Consider the following 14203-nt stretch of genomic DNA (forward strand, 5'->3'; position numbering starts at 1 on the left):
CAGAGGAGGCAGTTGTGGGCAGGAGAGGGAGTCCAGATGAGGTCCAGGTGTACCAGCAGCCAGCACCCAGGAAACCACGCCCAGCCACTCTGAAACAAAAACACCTCCCACCGAGAGGAAGAGCATAGATAGCAGGCATAGGCATAAGGCCATAAACACAAGATCAAAACATAACTCCAGTACAGTTATGTAGTGGATGAGCAGTGTGCTGTAATGAAAAACAGTTCTTTTGTATAGTCTTCACGGATAGTGAGTCAAGGTTAATGAGTTTGAGGGGGATCAATTTATTAATTGTAACATTTCTAACACCACCACACATAGGTGAGAGAGAGACAGAGACCAGGAAACTGAAGTAAACACTCTAAGTTCAGTTCAGTCATACAAAGAGTCTGTGTTTCACAAAGTGGTCAAACCTGTACCATCAAATCAAAGAAGCCATGAGCAGGAACAAGGGAAACATCACCACACCTTTGACTTTATGTAACAATCATTATCAGATTAGAATTTTCTAACAGATGTTAAAAAGTCACCCTAATAACTACATGCCAATGCATCAACATTTGAATAAATCATTCATATAACTGTTCAGGTTATATACATATAAAATACATAAAAAGACATTTAAACAAGATGGCAGGAGCAAGGTGAAGCCAGGACAAAGGAGATTCATGTTGGCAGGTCTGATTATTTATAAGCCGTGGGCAGCTTATAAATTGTCCAAGTGGAGGACAAGACAGACCATGAATGATTTTAAACATTAAAACATAAAAATGTTTTACCCATAGCGTGCATAAAGCCCTTTACAGACTCAAACTCTCCCCGCCTACACACCTACAGTGAATACTTGCAGCTCCGCCCTGTGTACTTCCTGGGAATGACATGTATTACAGGTTTACCTTGAAATGAAGACAACTGATTGGTTTATACTGCGTCACCTAAAGTGTTTTGATAGGTCAATGACAGCTGATGACAGCCTAGTGCTTTGTCTAACAAATATCAGTGTAGATTAAGGTGTTGTTGCTGCTCACTCAGTGGTTGTTTGAGCAGGACTCCAGTGTAAGTACCTGCTAATATTCTGATTTATCCTTTTGATGGTGCTGTATGTAACTAAGTAGAACTCGCTTTACTATGATTATTACTTAGATTATTCCTAAATCAGGTAGAATAGGTGGAGATTTTTAAATATGATGATCATCTGTTGATTCTTTTTTCAAATTCTAACTTCCTATACTTTCCTTCAGTTGCCAATGGCTGGTCTACCTTCTTCTGAGCCACTCGCAGAAGTAATTAAAGAAGTACTCCAGAACAGTGATCAAACCCTGGCTGTAGAAAAGATCAATGAGTTTTTAGACAAGCAGAACAACATTCCACTCAACATCGCTGTCACTGGAGAGTCTGGCTCTGGTAAATCCACCTTTGTTAATGCCTTCAGAGGCATAAACAATGGAGATGATGGAGCTGCACCCACTGGTTGTGTAGAAACCACCACAGAGGTTACAGCATACCCTCATCCAAACTATCCTAATGTGGTCTTATGGGATCTCCCTGGTATCGGCACCACCAAGTTTCCAGCTAATAAGTACAAGAAGCATGTTGGACTGGAGAAGTATGACTTCTTCATCATCATCTCAGACACTCGCTTCAGAGAAAATGACGTCAGACTGGCTAAGAAGATCAGGAAGATGAAGAAGAAGTTCTACTTTGTCCGCTCAAAGATCGACAGGGATTTACAAAGTGAAGAAATTACGTGCAAGAGTAACTTTGACAGAGAGAAGACTTTAACCAAAATCAGGGACAACTGCATTCAAGGTTAGTTCACACTGAGGACATGTTCCCACCTGTGATGGTGTTCGCCATCATGCTCACACAACCCTAGCTTCCAGACTGCACACACTCACACAGTCTAATGTTGTGATCTTACAGATCTTACTAGAAGCAAATTTAATGTTGAGTTTCTATAGTCACAAACACTCTTTCTCATATGACATAATATTAAATACAATTTCCTTTTTTCATTCTGACCATTATGATGGTGTATTAAGGCCAGATGTCTTTACTAAGATTTGGTCCTTAAGTCCTTTTTAATGAGCACAGTGACCACAAACAGACTGATTTAATTTTATTTTTCTTTTCTTTTCTAACACAGGTCTTCAGAAAGAAGGCTTTGAGTCTCCACAGGTCTTCCTGGGGTCCAGCTTTAACCTCCATGACTTTGACTTCCCTCAGCTACAGGAGACATTAGAGACAGAACTTCCTGAACACAAAAAGGATGCTCTCCTGAGAACCACACCCATCACCAGCCTGGAGATCATCAAGAAAAAAAAAACGCTTTTAAGTCCAAAATAAAATACTATGCTTCTGCCTCTGCAGTAGGAGCAGCTGTTCCTGTTCCTGGTCTTTCTATTGCTGTTGATGTAGGCATACTGATTGCTGCTATCACGCAGTACGTGGTTGGGTTTGGTCTCGATGTCTCAACGCTGCAGAGACTTGCTGCAAGGATAAATGTTCCTTTTAAGGATCTGATGTCTGTCACAGTTTCACCGCTGGCTGCAAAAAGAGTAACCCGAGACCTTGTCGTGAGGGTGCTGTCTTCACTAGCAGGCACGGCTGCACTGATGGCAACAGAGGAAGGCTCCAGATTAATTCCAATTCTCGGAATCCCAGTATCAATGGGCGTCTCTTTTATAACAACCTACAAAGGTCTGAATCATATCCTCGACATGCTCACTGAAGATTCAGAGAGAGTCTTTAAAAGGGCTTTGACACCTCAGAGTGATGCATCATATTCGTAAACAATATGCTGATATAGATATTCAGTGTGTTAAGGCTTCCTGCTTTCTGTCCAGGTTTTTTCCATTATGTCACACAATCACTGTAAAAAGGTCTGGAGGTGTGGAGTTTCAGTACATTACAGCAGATGATGTTAGTAGGAGCTACTTTGCCAATTTGTTTATTGGAATAATTATTTTTGGGTTAGTTAGTTAGTGGGTATTATTTCGCATGTTTATTTAATGTACACTCAACAAAAATATAAACGCAACACTTTTGTTTTTGCTCCCATGTTTCATGAGATGGACTTGAAGATCTAAACTTCATTCCAGATACACAATATTACCATTCCTCTCAAACATTGTTCACAAATCTGTCTAAATGTGTGATAGTGAGCACTTCTGCTTTGCTGAGATAATCCATCCCACCTCACAGGTGTGCCACATCAAGATGCTGATCTGACATCATGATTAGTGCACAGGTGTACCTCAAACTGCCCACAATAAAAGGCCACCCTGAAATGTGCAGTTTTGTCTCACAGCAAAATGCCACAGATGCCACAAGCATTGAGGGAGCGTGCAATTGGCATGCTGACAGCAGGAATGTCAACCAGATCTGTTGCTCGTGCATTGAATGTTCATTTCTCCACCATAAGCCGTCTCCAAAGGCATTTCAGAGAATATGGCAGTACATCCAACCGGCCTCACAACCGCAGACCACAAGTAACCACACCAGCCCAGGACCTCCACATCCAGCAGGTTCACCTCCGAGATCGTCTGAGACCAGCCACTCAGACAGCTGCTGAAACAATTGGTTTGCATAACCAAACAATTTCTGCACAAACTGTCAGAAACCGTCTCAGGGAAGCTCAACTGCATGCTCGTCGTCCTCATCGGGGTCTTAACCTGACTCCAGATCGTCGCCGTAACAGACTTGAGTGGGCAAATGCTCACATTCGATGGCGTCCAGCACATTGGAGAGGTGTTCTCTTCACGGATGAATCTCGGTTTACATTGTTCAGGGCAGATGGCAGACAGCGTGTGTGGCGTCGTGTGGGTGAGCGCTTTGCTGATGTCAATGTTGTGGATCGAGTGGCCCATGGTGGTGGTGGGGTCATGGTATGGGCAGGCATCTGTTATGGACGAAGAACACAGGTGCATTTTATTGATGGCATTTTGAATGCACAGAGATACCGTGATGAGATCCTGAGGCCCATTGTTGTGCCATACATCCATGAACATCGTCTCATGTTTCAGCAAGATAATGCACGGCCCCATGTTGCAAGGATCTGTACACAATTCTTGGAAGCTGAAAATGTCCCAGTTCTTGCATGGCCAGCATACTCACCGGACATGTCACCCATTGAACATGTTTGGGATGTGCTTGACCGGCGTATACGACAGCGTGCACCAGTTCCCACTAATATCCAGCAACTTCGCACAGCCATTGAAGAGGAGTGGACCAACATTCCACAGGCCACAATAGACAATCTGATAAACTCTATGCGAAGAAGATGTGTTGCACTGCATGAGGCAAATGGTGGTCACACCAGATACTGACTGGTTCTGAGTCCCCAGACCGCCAATAAAGCAGAAACAAAATGCACATTTCAGGGTGGCCTTTTATTGTGGGCAGTTTGAGGTACACCTGTGCACTAATCATGATGTCAGATCAGCATCTTGATGTGGCACACCTGTGAGGTGGGATGGATTATCTCAGCAAAGCAGAAGTGCTCACTATCACACATTTAGACAGATTTGTGAACAATGTTTGAGAGGAATGGTAATATTGTGTATCTGGAATGAAGTTTAGATCTTCAAGTCCATCTCATGAAACATGGGAGCAAAAACAAAAGTGTTGCGTTTATATTTTTGTTGAGTGTAAATTAGTTATTGATTTAGTTTAATTTATTGTTGCAATTTAGTGTCACTAGGGGGCACCAAGGTTATATTTATTAGGTAAGCAGGTAGACACAGGTAGACCAGAATGCCCTGGGTGGGCTAATGGTTTTTTACCAGCGCAAGAGACACAGCAGGGACAAGTTTGTCTGGTTGTCTGCCTGAACACGGACTAAATAAACCTGCCATCAAAATGATTTTTTGGAATGGACATTGAGTTTTTTCTGCCAAATCCCCACGGTGCATATGAGTGATTGTTTGATTTTAGTTGATCGGTTTTGTTTAGTTAGAGTTTCAAATATTTTCGACAAATAGTCACTACAATGTTAGTAATATGTAACATCCACCAACCACAGCCATAATAACCCAGATAATCTCTTTGTTCTGTTCTTGTACGTTTGATTTATGTCCCCCTCTCTTGTATAAATAAATATGATTCTCCTGTGTAGGTATAAAGTAGTCACATTAGTGCACATGATTTTTTTTCACAAGACATAATTCACTGATGTACTGTGTTACTGAGTCTGTCTGACGCCTGTAAGACTAATTGTGATTAATGTTTGCTGCCCTCTAGTGGTCGTGGTGAGGAAAAAGAACAGATGAAATGATTGCCGATTTGTAATTATTAAAACAATGAACAGCATTGTTTTAATCCTTCTTCTCTGCCATTTCTTCTTTAACCAAAAACAATGTTTGGAATTTCAGGTAGGTACCACTCAGCTGGCTTATCTTAACAGAGGGGAGTGCCAATCAATTGGCACCCCCTGCTTGTGTTGTCCTGCAGACTGTCTGGGATGGAATGATGTTAACCACAGTATAAAATTGTCTGTCTGTGCTCACCAGAAGGAATTTCAGGTAGGTACCACTCACCACTGTATTATTATACTGAGTGTCTGATTATAACTTATGTGGCCAGTCAGGTGCTTTTAGTGAACACTAAAAGTGAAGCAAATAGTAAATCCTCTATTAGTTACACTGAACTACGTCCTCAATAGAAACAGAAGCTCTGACGGCTCTGCACACCTGTTCATGAGTGTAACGCACACACCTGCAACAGACCCACTGATAATGACGCTGGTCATTTGACACGTCACAGTCTGGGTGCATAGAGCCTGACAGTCACCTCCTTCCTGCTGCCACACTAAACTACTTTCATCTGTACAGCAGCATGAACACAGCTAAGAAGCCATCGGCCACACTTCAGAACCATGGAGGGTGAACAGCGAGCACACAACCACAGCAAACCAGCACTATGATCAAATATCAAATATCTTACACTATGATGACGGCTGAGTTGGTAAATACACAGATAATTCAGCATCACGACTTTTCTCAGATAAACATTAACACAGACTGCAAACAGCAGCAGCACCAGCAGAGTGAAACCAGTCAGCACGACAGTTCTGTTCTATCCTCAGGGACAGGCAGAGAAACACCATTGAACAGTGCCTGTGATTTAAATGTTAAACTTATTGTGGCTTGTTGAGCTCCTGCACTTTTGTCAAAAACACAATTTCACTTGTCAAATTGTATGTTTTAATTGTCACATTTTGTAATTGTTTTATTGACATGTGCTGCTGACCTATCATTTTATATATATTTTATCAGGTTAAATAAAGGTTGATAGAGACAGCTATGGCATAATATATATATATATATATATATATGTGAATTTATTGTGAGCGCAGGCGAATAAAAACTCCAAGCATGTCAATTATATGTTGAGGAGAAAATGTAATACTGTAAGGAAAAAATATTTTCGAGCACACAATAACTGAATTTGAGCAGACAAAAACATGTTTCCTTTGCTCAAATAAAGTGTCATCTACACACAAAATTACATATTTCCTTCAGTTTCAGGTTCTTTCTCCTTGCCTTGCACTCTCTCTCCACTTCTCCTTATCTGCATGCCCAGTTCAGCCTTCCTGCTTGCACAACTATTACACACATGCCAGAATTCTGATACACCAGTTTGACATTCATGCTGCCATTCATGGAAGAAGGATGTATCCCACATGATGTGTGTTTATTGTGCCAACAAGAGCACACAGAGACACACCGTTATTTAGCCTAAAACAATAAGTACACAATAAGTACTACTGAACATACCAAAAGTGGACAAAGCTTCAGCAGTTATAAAACATAAAAAGCTGCCTGTGTTTGTAAGTGATATATGTATGCCCAGCTGATGACTACCTGGAGGTATTTATGTCAACTTTTTTGTTTTAGAATACTCAAACTCTTCCTCAGTCTCAAATATGCAGTGAATACTTTACATACATTCTTGTAAATCACGTGATTAGGTATTTAGTTTAGGCTGTTTGCCCTCTGATGACTGTATAAAGTTGTCCAGTAGTTGAACTCATACAGCTTACTGTAACTCTTTTAAAAATCACAAACGTCTCTGCTCAGTCTGTTTTAACAGGACTCCTGTGTAAGTATCTGCCAAAATTCTACTTCCGTTTAATCTTATGTAGTTGAAATTATGTACTCAGATTACTACTGACATGGATTTTGTCTGTGGCAGGTAAGATAGTAAGACAGTAAGAACATCATCCATTAACAGAAGAAATTAAAGAAGCCCTGCAGAACAATGAGCAAAACCTAGCTGTAGAAAAGATAAATGCATTTTTGGAGGAGCTGAACAACATTTCACTCAACATCACTGTCACTAGAGAATGTGGCTCTGGTAAATCCACCTTTGTTAATGCCTTCAGAGGCATAAAAAATGGAGATGAGGGAGCTGCTCCCACTGGTTGTGTAGAAACCACCACAGAGGTTACAGCATACCCCCATCCAAACTATCCTAATGTGGTCTTATGGGATCTCCCTGGTGTCGGCACCACCAAGTTTCCAGCTAATAAGTACAAGAAGCATGTTGGACTGAAGAAGTTTGACTTCTTCATCATCATCTCAGACAGTCGCTTCAGAGAAAACGATGTCAAACTTCTACTTTGTCCGCTCAAAGATCGACAGTGATTTATATAATGAAAAAAAGAATCAGAGAGAGTTCGACAGAGAGAAGACTCTGATAAAAATCAAGGAGAACTGCATTCAAGGTAAGAGTGCACCAATATTCAATGTTACCCTATTACAATGTTTTTTACAATTTGTTTTCCTTTGACACAACCCTCCCTTCTGTAGCCTACTTCTTGTAAATCAGGTGTTTTACAAACATCACCTCCTACTTGAGAACTGATTGGCTTAGACTATGCCACCTGAAGCGTTTTCATTGGTCACTGCATTGTGATAAAATCCTATAACAGGTAGTTGATCTGACCTGCATAAACCTCATTGGAACTTATTTCATAAGGGAAATGTCTGTATGAGTAAGTATCTGCTAATATTGCAATTTATTCTTTAATAATGTATCAACAGTGTTGAGGTAACTGGTAAATCCACCTTTGTTAATGCCTTCAGAGGCCTAAAACGTGGAGATAAGGGAGCTGCACCTACTGGTTGTAATGAAACCACCACAGAGGTTACAGCATATCCCCATCCAAACTATCCTAAGGTGATCCTATGGGACCTCCCTGGAGTTGGCACCCCCAGGTTTCGAGCTGATAAGTACCTGGACAATGTTGGACTGGACAAGTTTGACTTCTTCATCATCATCTCAGCCACTCGTTTCACAGAAAACAATGTGAAACTCGCTCGGGAGATTCAGAAGATGAAGAAGAAGTTCTACTTTGTCCGCTGCAAGATTGACAGTGATTTATATAATGAAGAGCAGGATTTCAAGACCAAGTTTGACAGAGAGAAGACTCTGATGGAAATCAGACAAAACTGCATTCAAAGTAAGTTTCTGAATTAATATTTAATGTTATCCTCTTACAGTGTTAAAATGCAGTTGCATAGGTGTCATTTACAAAGAGTTTGGGCTGGCGCACATATCACAGATGAGTAGCAGCCAGCGGCCAACACGTTTGCTAATGTTCAGGTTAATACTATAGGAGTATTGTGGCCTTAGAGGCCAACAAGAAGCAGATTAGTGTGCACTGGCAGTGTCAGAACATAAATGCAGGCATGCATACACTTTTTTATTATCCCTAAGCATGGAGGGGTAGGCTGGTGCAGCATCACAGTGTGACAGATATGGCACACTGGTAGTGCCAGAACTGACTGTTGTGTTCTGGTATTGCTGCTACAGCGGCTATACTTCAAAATAGAGACACAATTTAAGACCCGTGTTTATATGTATGTAAAAACAAAAAAAACATTAAAAAAAGCTGTGATTATATTATATTTCAGACATCATGTTCCTGCAAATGAGGAGCCACACAGAATAAAATGCAGGGGTTGCAGCCCCCTAATGTCCCCTCGTGGCACAAACTTCTTTTCATAATTTCGTCCTTTTCTTTTGTATTACATATTTTAACTGTTTTGAAATGTTGAGCTGACCAAACGATAGTTATTCATTTTGTCAGAATTCAGATTTTACTTTATTATCCATACATATTGCATCTATTTTAAATACAGTTGTAGTGTTCATCAGAATATTTGTGTGTTTTCATAAAATTAAAAAAATAAGTTTGACAGAAAGAGTTATTTGATCTATATCCTGATATGTATCATAAAAAAAAAAAACAATCCTCAAGTCCAGTTGCCTCGATTTAAATCACTTTCCTCATTTTAGCACACATTAATTACTGTACATTGTTTACAGATAATCTGGTGAGTTGACTTAAGAGTTATATTAACTCTGAAACATTTTGTATACTACAAACAGATCTTAAAGCTGAAGGCCTTACGTCCCCAGAGGTCTTCCTGGTGTCCAGCTTTAAACTCGGTAAGTTCGACTTCCCTCTGTTACAGAAGACATTAGAGAGACAAATTCCCTGACACAAGAGGGACGCTCTGCTGTTTGCCATGCCCACCATCAACTCGGAGATCATCACGAAAAAGAAAGAAGTTTTCCAGTCCTGCATTAAATACCATGCCCTGGTATCTGCAGCAATAGCAGCTGTTCCTGTTCCTGACCTGTCTTTTGCTGTTGATCTAACTCTACTGCTTAGAGTTCTCAAAGAGTATATACTTGAGCTTGGTCTTGATAAGTCGTCACTGGAAAGACTTGCTGCCAGCTCAGATGTGCCATATGATGATTTGAGATCTGTCATTAAATCATCACTGGCTGCAGAAAAAATAACCTGTGAGCTCATCCTGAAGGCGTTGACCGCATTAGCAGGCACAGCTGTGCTCATGGCAGCAGAGGAAGGGTCCAGATTCATTCCAATATTTGGAATTCCAGTAGCAATGGGCCTCTCTTTCACCACAACCTACAGAGCTCTGAATCATTTCCTGGATGTGCTTGCTGAAGATGCACAGAGAGTCTTTATAAAGGCTCTGGGTGTGGACACCTCAGTGTGATGCATCATACGGTTTCTAACTGAATACCAGCTGCGAATTTAGTCAAATATAGTTTTTTTTTAAAAATAAAAACTATATTTGACTTGATTTGAAATAAAGATTAATCACTTTATTATGGCCTCAATCAGTCTCATTTATGTTATTAGTGCAGGACAGGATTTTGAGAAAAATAAGATATTATTGTGTAAATGTTATAAAATGCTTATTATTGCGATTGTATTGTATAGTTACAATTGTAATTGTAATTATCATTTACGTAGGTGTATAGCATGTTAGAATCACTGCATTTATTTTGTTGCACACTGCAAGTTTCACCTCACTATTTCAGATTTGTTGGGGCCTCAGTCCTCTTTCTGTTCATGCCAGATCCTCTAGAGCTCTCACACCGCAAGTGCACTGAACTCTGGGTAGTTTTCACTTGAAGCAAAATATCTACTGTAATGCTTGTTAAATTATTGCATGTCCATCCATCCATCATCCATTAACTTGCTTCGTCCTGCAGTGCAGGGTCACGTGGAGCCTATCCCAGCTAACTATAGGTGAGAGGCATGCAGACAAACAACCCTCACACTCGCAATTTAGAGTGACCAATTGACCTAGCATCTTTAGAATGTAGGCACAGGGAGAACACAGTGGAAAGATTTACATTATTTATTGCCATAGTTATTTTTTATTGGGTGTCTAAATAACTTGTTTATAAAATGTAAATTATATTTATATAATTCGAATTATGCATTTATAATAGTAATAATTATAATAATTATTATATTTTATATAATTATTGTTTATTGCCATTGCCACGACCACGACCTGCTGCTGCCATGCTTTGTTTGTTTTCACCGACTACAGTCACTACGGCAAGTAAAGAAGGTTATAATACAGTGAAAAAGTCAAAGTGGACCCAGTGCACGTTCACAATGTTCACAATGCGCTGATTAGGTGAACCATACTGCAGACTTTTTTAGCAAACTTTCTAGGTTCGTTTTAAATGGGGTCTGGGTACGGTTGGAGCATTCACACAAAAAATGTGTCATTGATCTGAATTTGAGTTCGAAATACACCATATCTATGGTCTTTATATGCACAAGTAGTTGGAGGTCAACACTGAGAGAATGTGAGGGCATTCCCCCTTTTGGAAAAAAAAGGAAGCACAATGCCATTATTGCAATTACTGCCAGGGAATGGCGTAACATGTGAACTTAAAGTGGAGAACTTCACTACATTAAAGTCAATGACATAACACCAACACTTTATCACATACATATCCAACAGCAACAAAGCCACACTGCCATCAGTCTTGCATCCGTTTTCTTCTTTCAGCTATCACAACAAGTGTAACATTGTCCAATATTTACTATAGTTTGGTCACTTTCTAGCTTCCTGTTGTTTGTTTGCCACACATGTTCCTCTTCACTGGCGCTGCCATAACCTCCACTCAGATAATAACAGGCTAGATCTATCTTAACAGTTTGCTGGTGGTTAGCTCCTCCTTTGAGCAGCTCTAATATAGATATATGCCACAAAGCATGTCATATTTAGTTTCTGTGTGTCCTGTGTGGATCGGCTTCATACTGTTGAGTTAATATGCCATAAAAATTAATTTGCAGCATTATTTCAAGGGACAAAGAGGCATAGTATTAGTTAAAATATACACATCATGTCCTTAAAGACCCAAATAAGCAACTGACAACTACACACTTGGAGACAGCAAGAGCAGCACTGTCTGAATCTTCACTTCAGACAGGTCAGCTTTCAGTTTATAAACTACACACATATAAACTACATAAACTTGTGTTTGGACACACAAAGTGATTGTTTGGAGGGTGCAACCCCCATTAAAATACATGGGATCTGCCCTGAGAGGAGTAAAATGAGGATTTTATGAATGATTCAGCTTGTATAATAATTTCAGCTTTTGTTCAAGCTTTTGAGTAATTCAACTCTTGTTCTGCCATTCAGCTTCTATTCATATGCATTCTGATGTGTTTTTTCATATTTTAAGAATTCAAAGCAATCGTTCAAATAAGCTTTTAAAGCAATGCTTCAGCTCCTGCAATCAAACTTGCATTTTCTTCAGGAAATTATTTTTCTAGTTATTATTTTAATCAATATGCAACATTTATCTTAATATTAAAAATAAACTTTGAATTCATGTGGATGTGAGCAAAATGTTCAACTGTTTGGATATTGTTGACTGTAACAATGTGGTGAGTTTACTGGCCTCCAGTGGTGACTGTGAGAAACTACAACAGATACAAAAAATGTCATATGGACATTTTTTGATCATAGATGTCAAAAAATTATTTTTATAACCATATTTGATTTTTTAATCAAACAATCAATGCACCCTATAACATATTCTAACACTAGGTGAAGTTCTACACTTTCACATTCAGTAGGTACAATTACAACATCTGACTCAGCTCTAACAGTGGAGGTGCTGCAGGATGCTGCATCATGGCTTCAAAGCTGACCTCAACCTGCTGCCCTTAGAGAATACCTCCATCACCTTTCTTCTGGATGAACTGCAGAATGCTGCTGTCAACATTTCAGGGTGTCACACTGCAGCCAGGACAAGAGTGAGGATAGAGGCATATATCATGTGTATGAAGCAGTCACATCAATCTATTGCTAATATATTCAATGTCAAATTCAAGTCTTTTCTTCAACTTTCCTGCTCTTTTTATTCTGTTTTCATGACTGAAACTGCGACAAATTACTGATGTGATTCCACACAGTGATTTCTCTCAGTTATTCAGCATCTCACTTGTTCAAACTGGACAAATGGCTCAAAATATTTTTGAATAAAACATGACAGCTGTAAGTGCAGGAGGTAACAGATGAGGGTAGGTTTAACCTGGTTGGGCTTAAACTTGCTTCTAATACTCGGTGAGAGTGAGAGTGAGAGAGAGCATTCTGCCCAGCAACCACAGCAGCCTCATCAGTGCACCTAAAACACACACAAAGAAACCAACAACAGATAAGAGTCCACAAGGTGGCGACAAGTCACCTCACCACATCCACTTTCTACACAACTACGGCTCACTGTCAGCACTCAGTGCGTCAACACACTCATCCAGCATCAACATCCGTCCTCTGAGGTACTTTGAGGATGTGACAGCAGCTGTGTCAGAGCTCAGAGACAAACTACAGGACACTCTGAGACAGAAAAAAAGTTCACTGGGGAAAATGTATTAATATGATTAATTAATCATATTAACATATGAATCGATCTTTAAAAAATAATATAAGAATCTATTCAGATTAAGCCCAACACCATGCAGGGTGATTGGCATTTGCCAGAGAACACCAAGACTGGCATATTCACCGTTGGCGCCCTGTGTTCTTCACGGATGAGAGCAGGTTCACACTGAGCATGTGTTAGACGTGAGTCTGGAGACACCGTCGAGAACATTCTGCTGCCTGCAACATCCTCCAGCATTATTACTTATTCATTTTTTGCCTTTCTGGTTTTGGACCTCTACTCATTCTCATAGAAACCTTGAATAAAACTGAACTTGCCTCTCCCTTATTGACTCTCACATTGTTTTGATATTACACAGCACACTCCAATATTGACAGACCTCTGTTTGTCTCCTTCAACTCATGTTGTATCACACTCACTTTCTACCTCAGTTATGTAATGTGTTTTCTGACCAAGTTCTTTCCTTGAGTGTGTTGTCTTGTGTGAGGCATCTCCTCTGTGGCTTCTGATGTAGAGATTCAGGTGAACAGGGAGGTGACACCAGTGGTGTCAGGAGTTCAGCCAAGTGCTTAGCCACATTGTATGTGACTGAGTTTGTGCTGCTGATGATGGGTCTGAGGGGGACTTGTGTATCTTGGGGAGTCCATACAGGCGTGGAGTGGCTTCCCCAGGATACAGTCGGAAGTAGAGCTTGCGGTTGATGCTTTGGTCCTTCTCCTACCCACAGCCAGAAAGCCCCCACCTGCTCTTATCCTTTTAAATGGAGAAACTTTTAGCCTTTTAAACCGCTGATTTTTATTGTCCATTTGTAATAAAATTGTATTCTTGGATTTGGAACCTTGTGCCTTGCCTCCCTGGGTACCGAACCTGAGTACGTTTCTCTTTAAAAATTGTGATTTCCTCACTGGAGTACTGGTGTGTCCTCGGGCACTCTCCCGAGGTGGCGTATTTGTCACGTGTTAGT

At 40.3% G+C, this 14203-nt stretch overlaps 2 pseudogenes; both read left to right on the forward strand.

The window, feature by feature from the left end:
• The first annotated feature begins 1006 nt into the window (after window positions 1-1006).
• On the forward strand, window positions 1007-2954 carry LOC114428083 (interferon-inducible GTPase 5-like; annotated as a pseudogene).
• Window positions 2955-5875: 2921 nt separating this feature from the next.
• LOC114427852 (interferon-inducible GTPase 5-like) lies at window positions 5876-10034 on the forward strand (annotated as a pseudogene).
• Window positions 10035-14203: the final 4169 nt, after the last annotated feature.

Source organism: Parambassis ranga, chromosome 22 (genome assembly GCF_900634625.1).
Source record: "Parambassis ranga chromosome 22, fParRan2.1, whole genome shotgun sequence".
In the NCBI taxonomy this organism is placed as follows: Eukaryota; Metazoa; Chordata; class Actinopteri; family Ambassidae; genus Parambassis; species Parambassis ranga.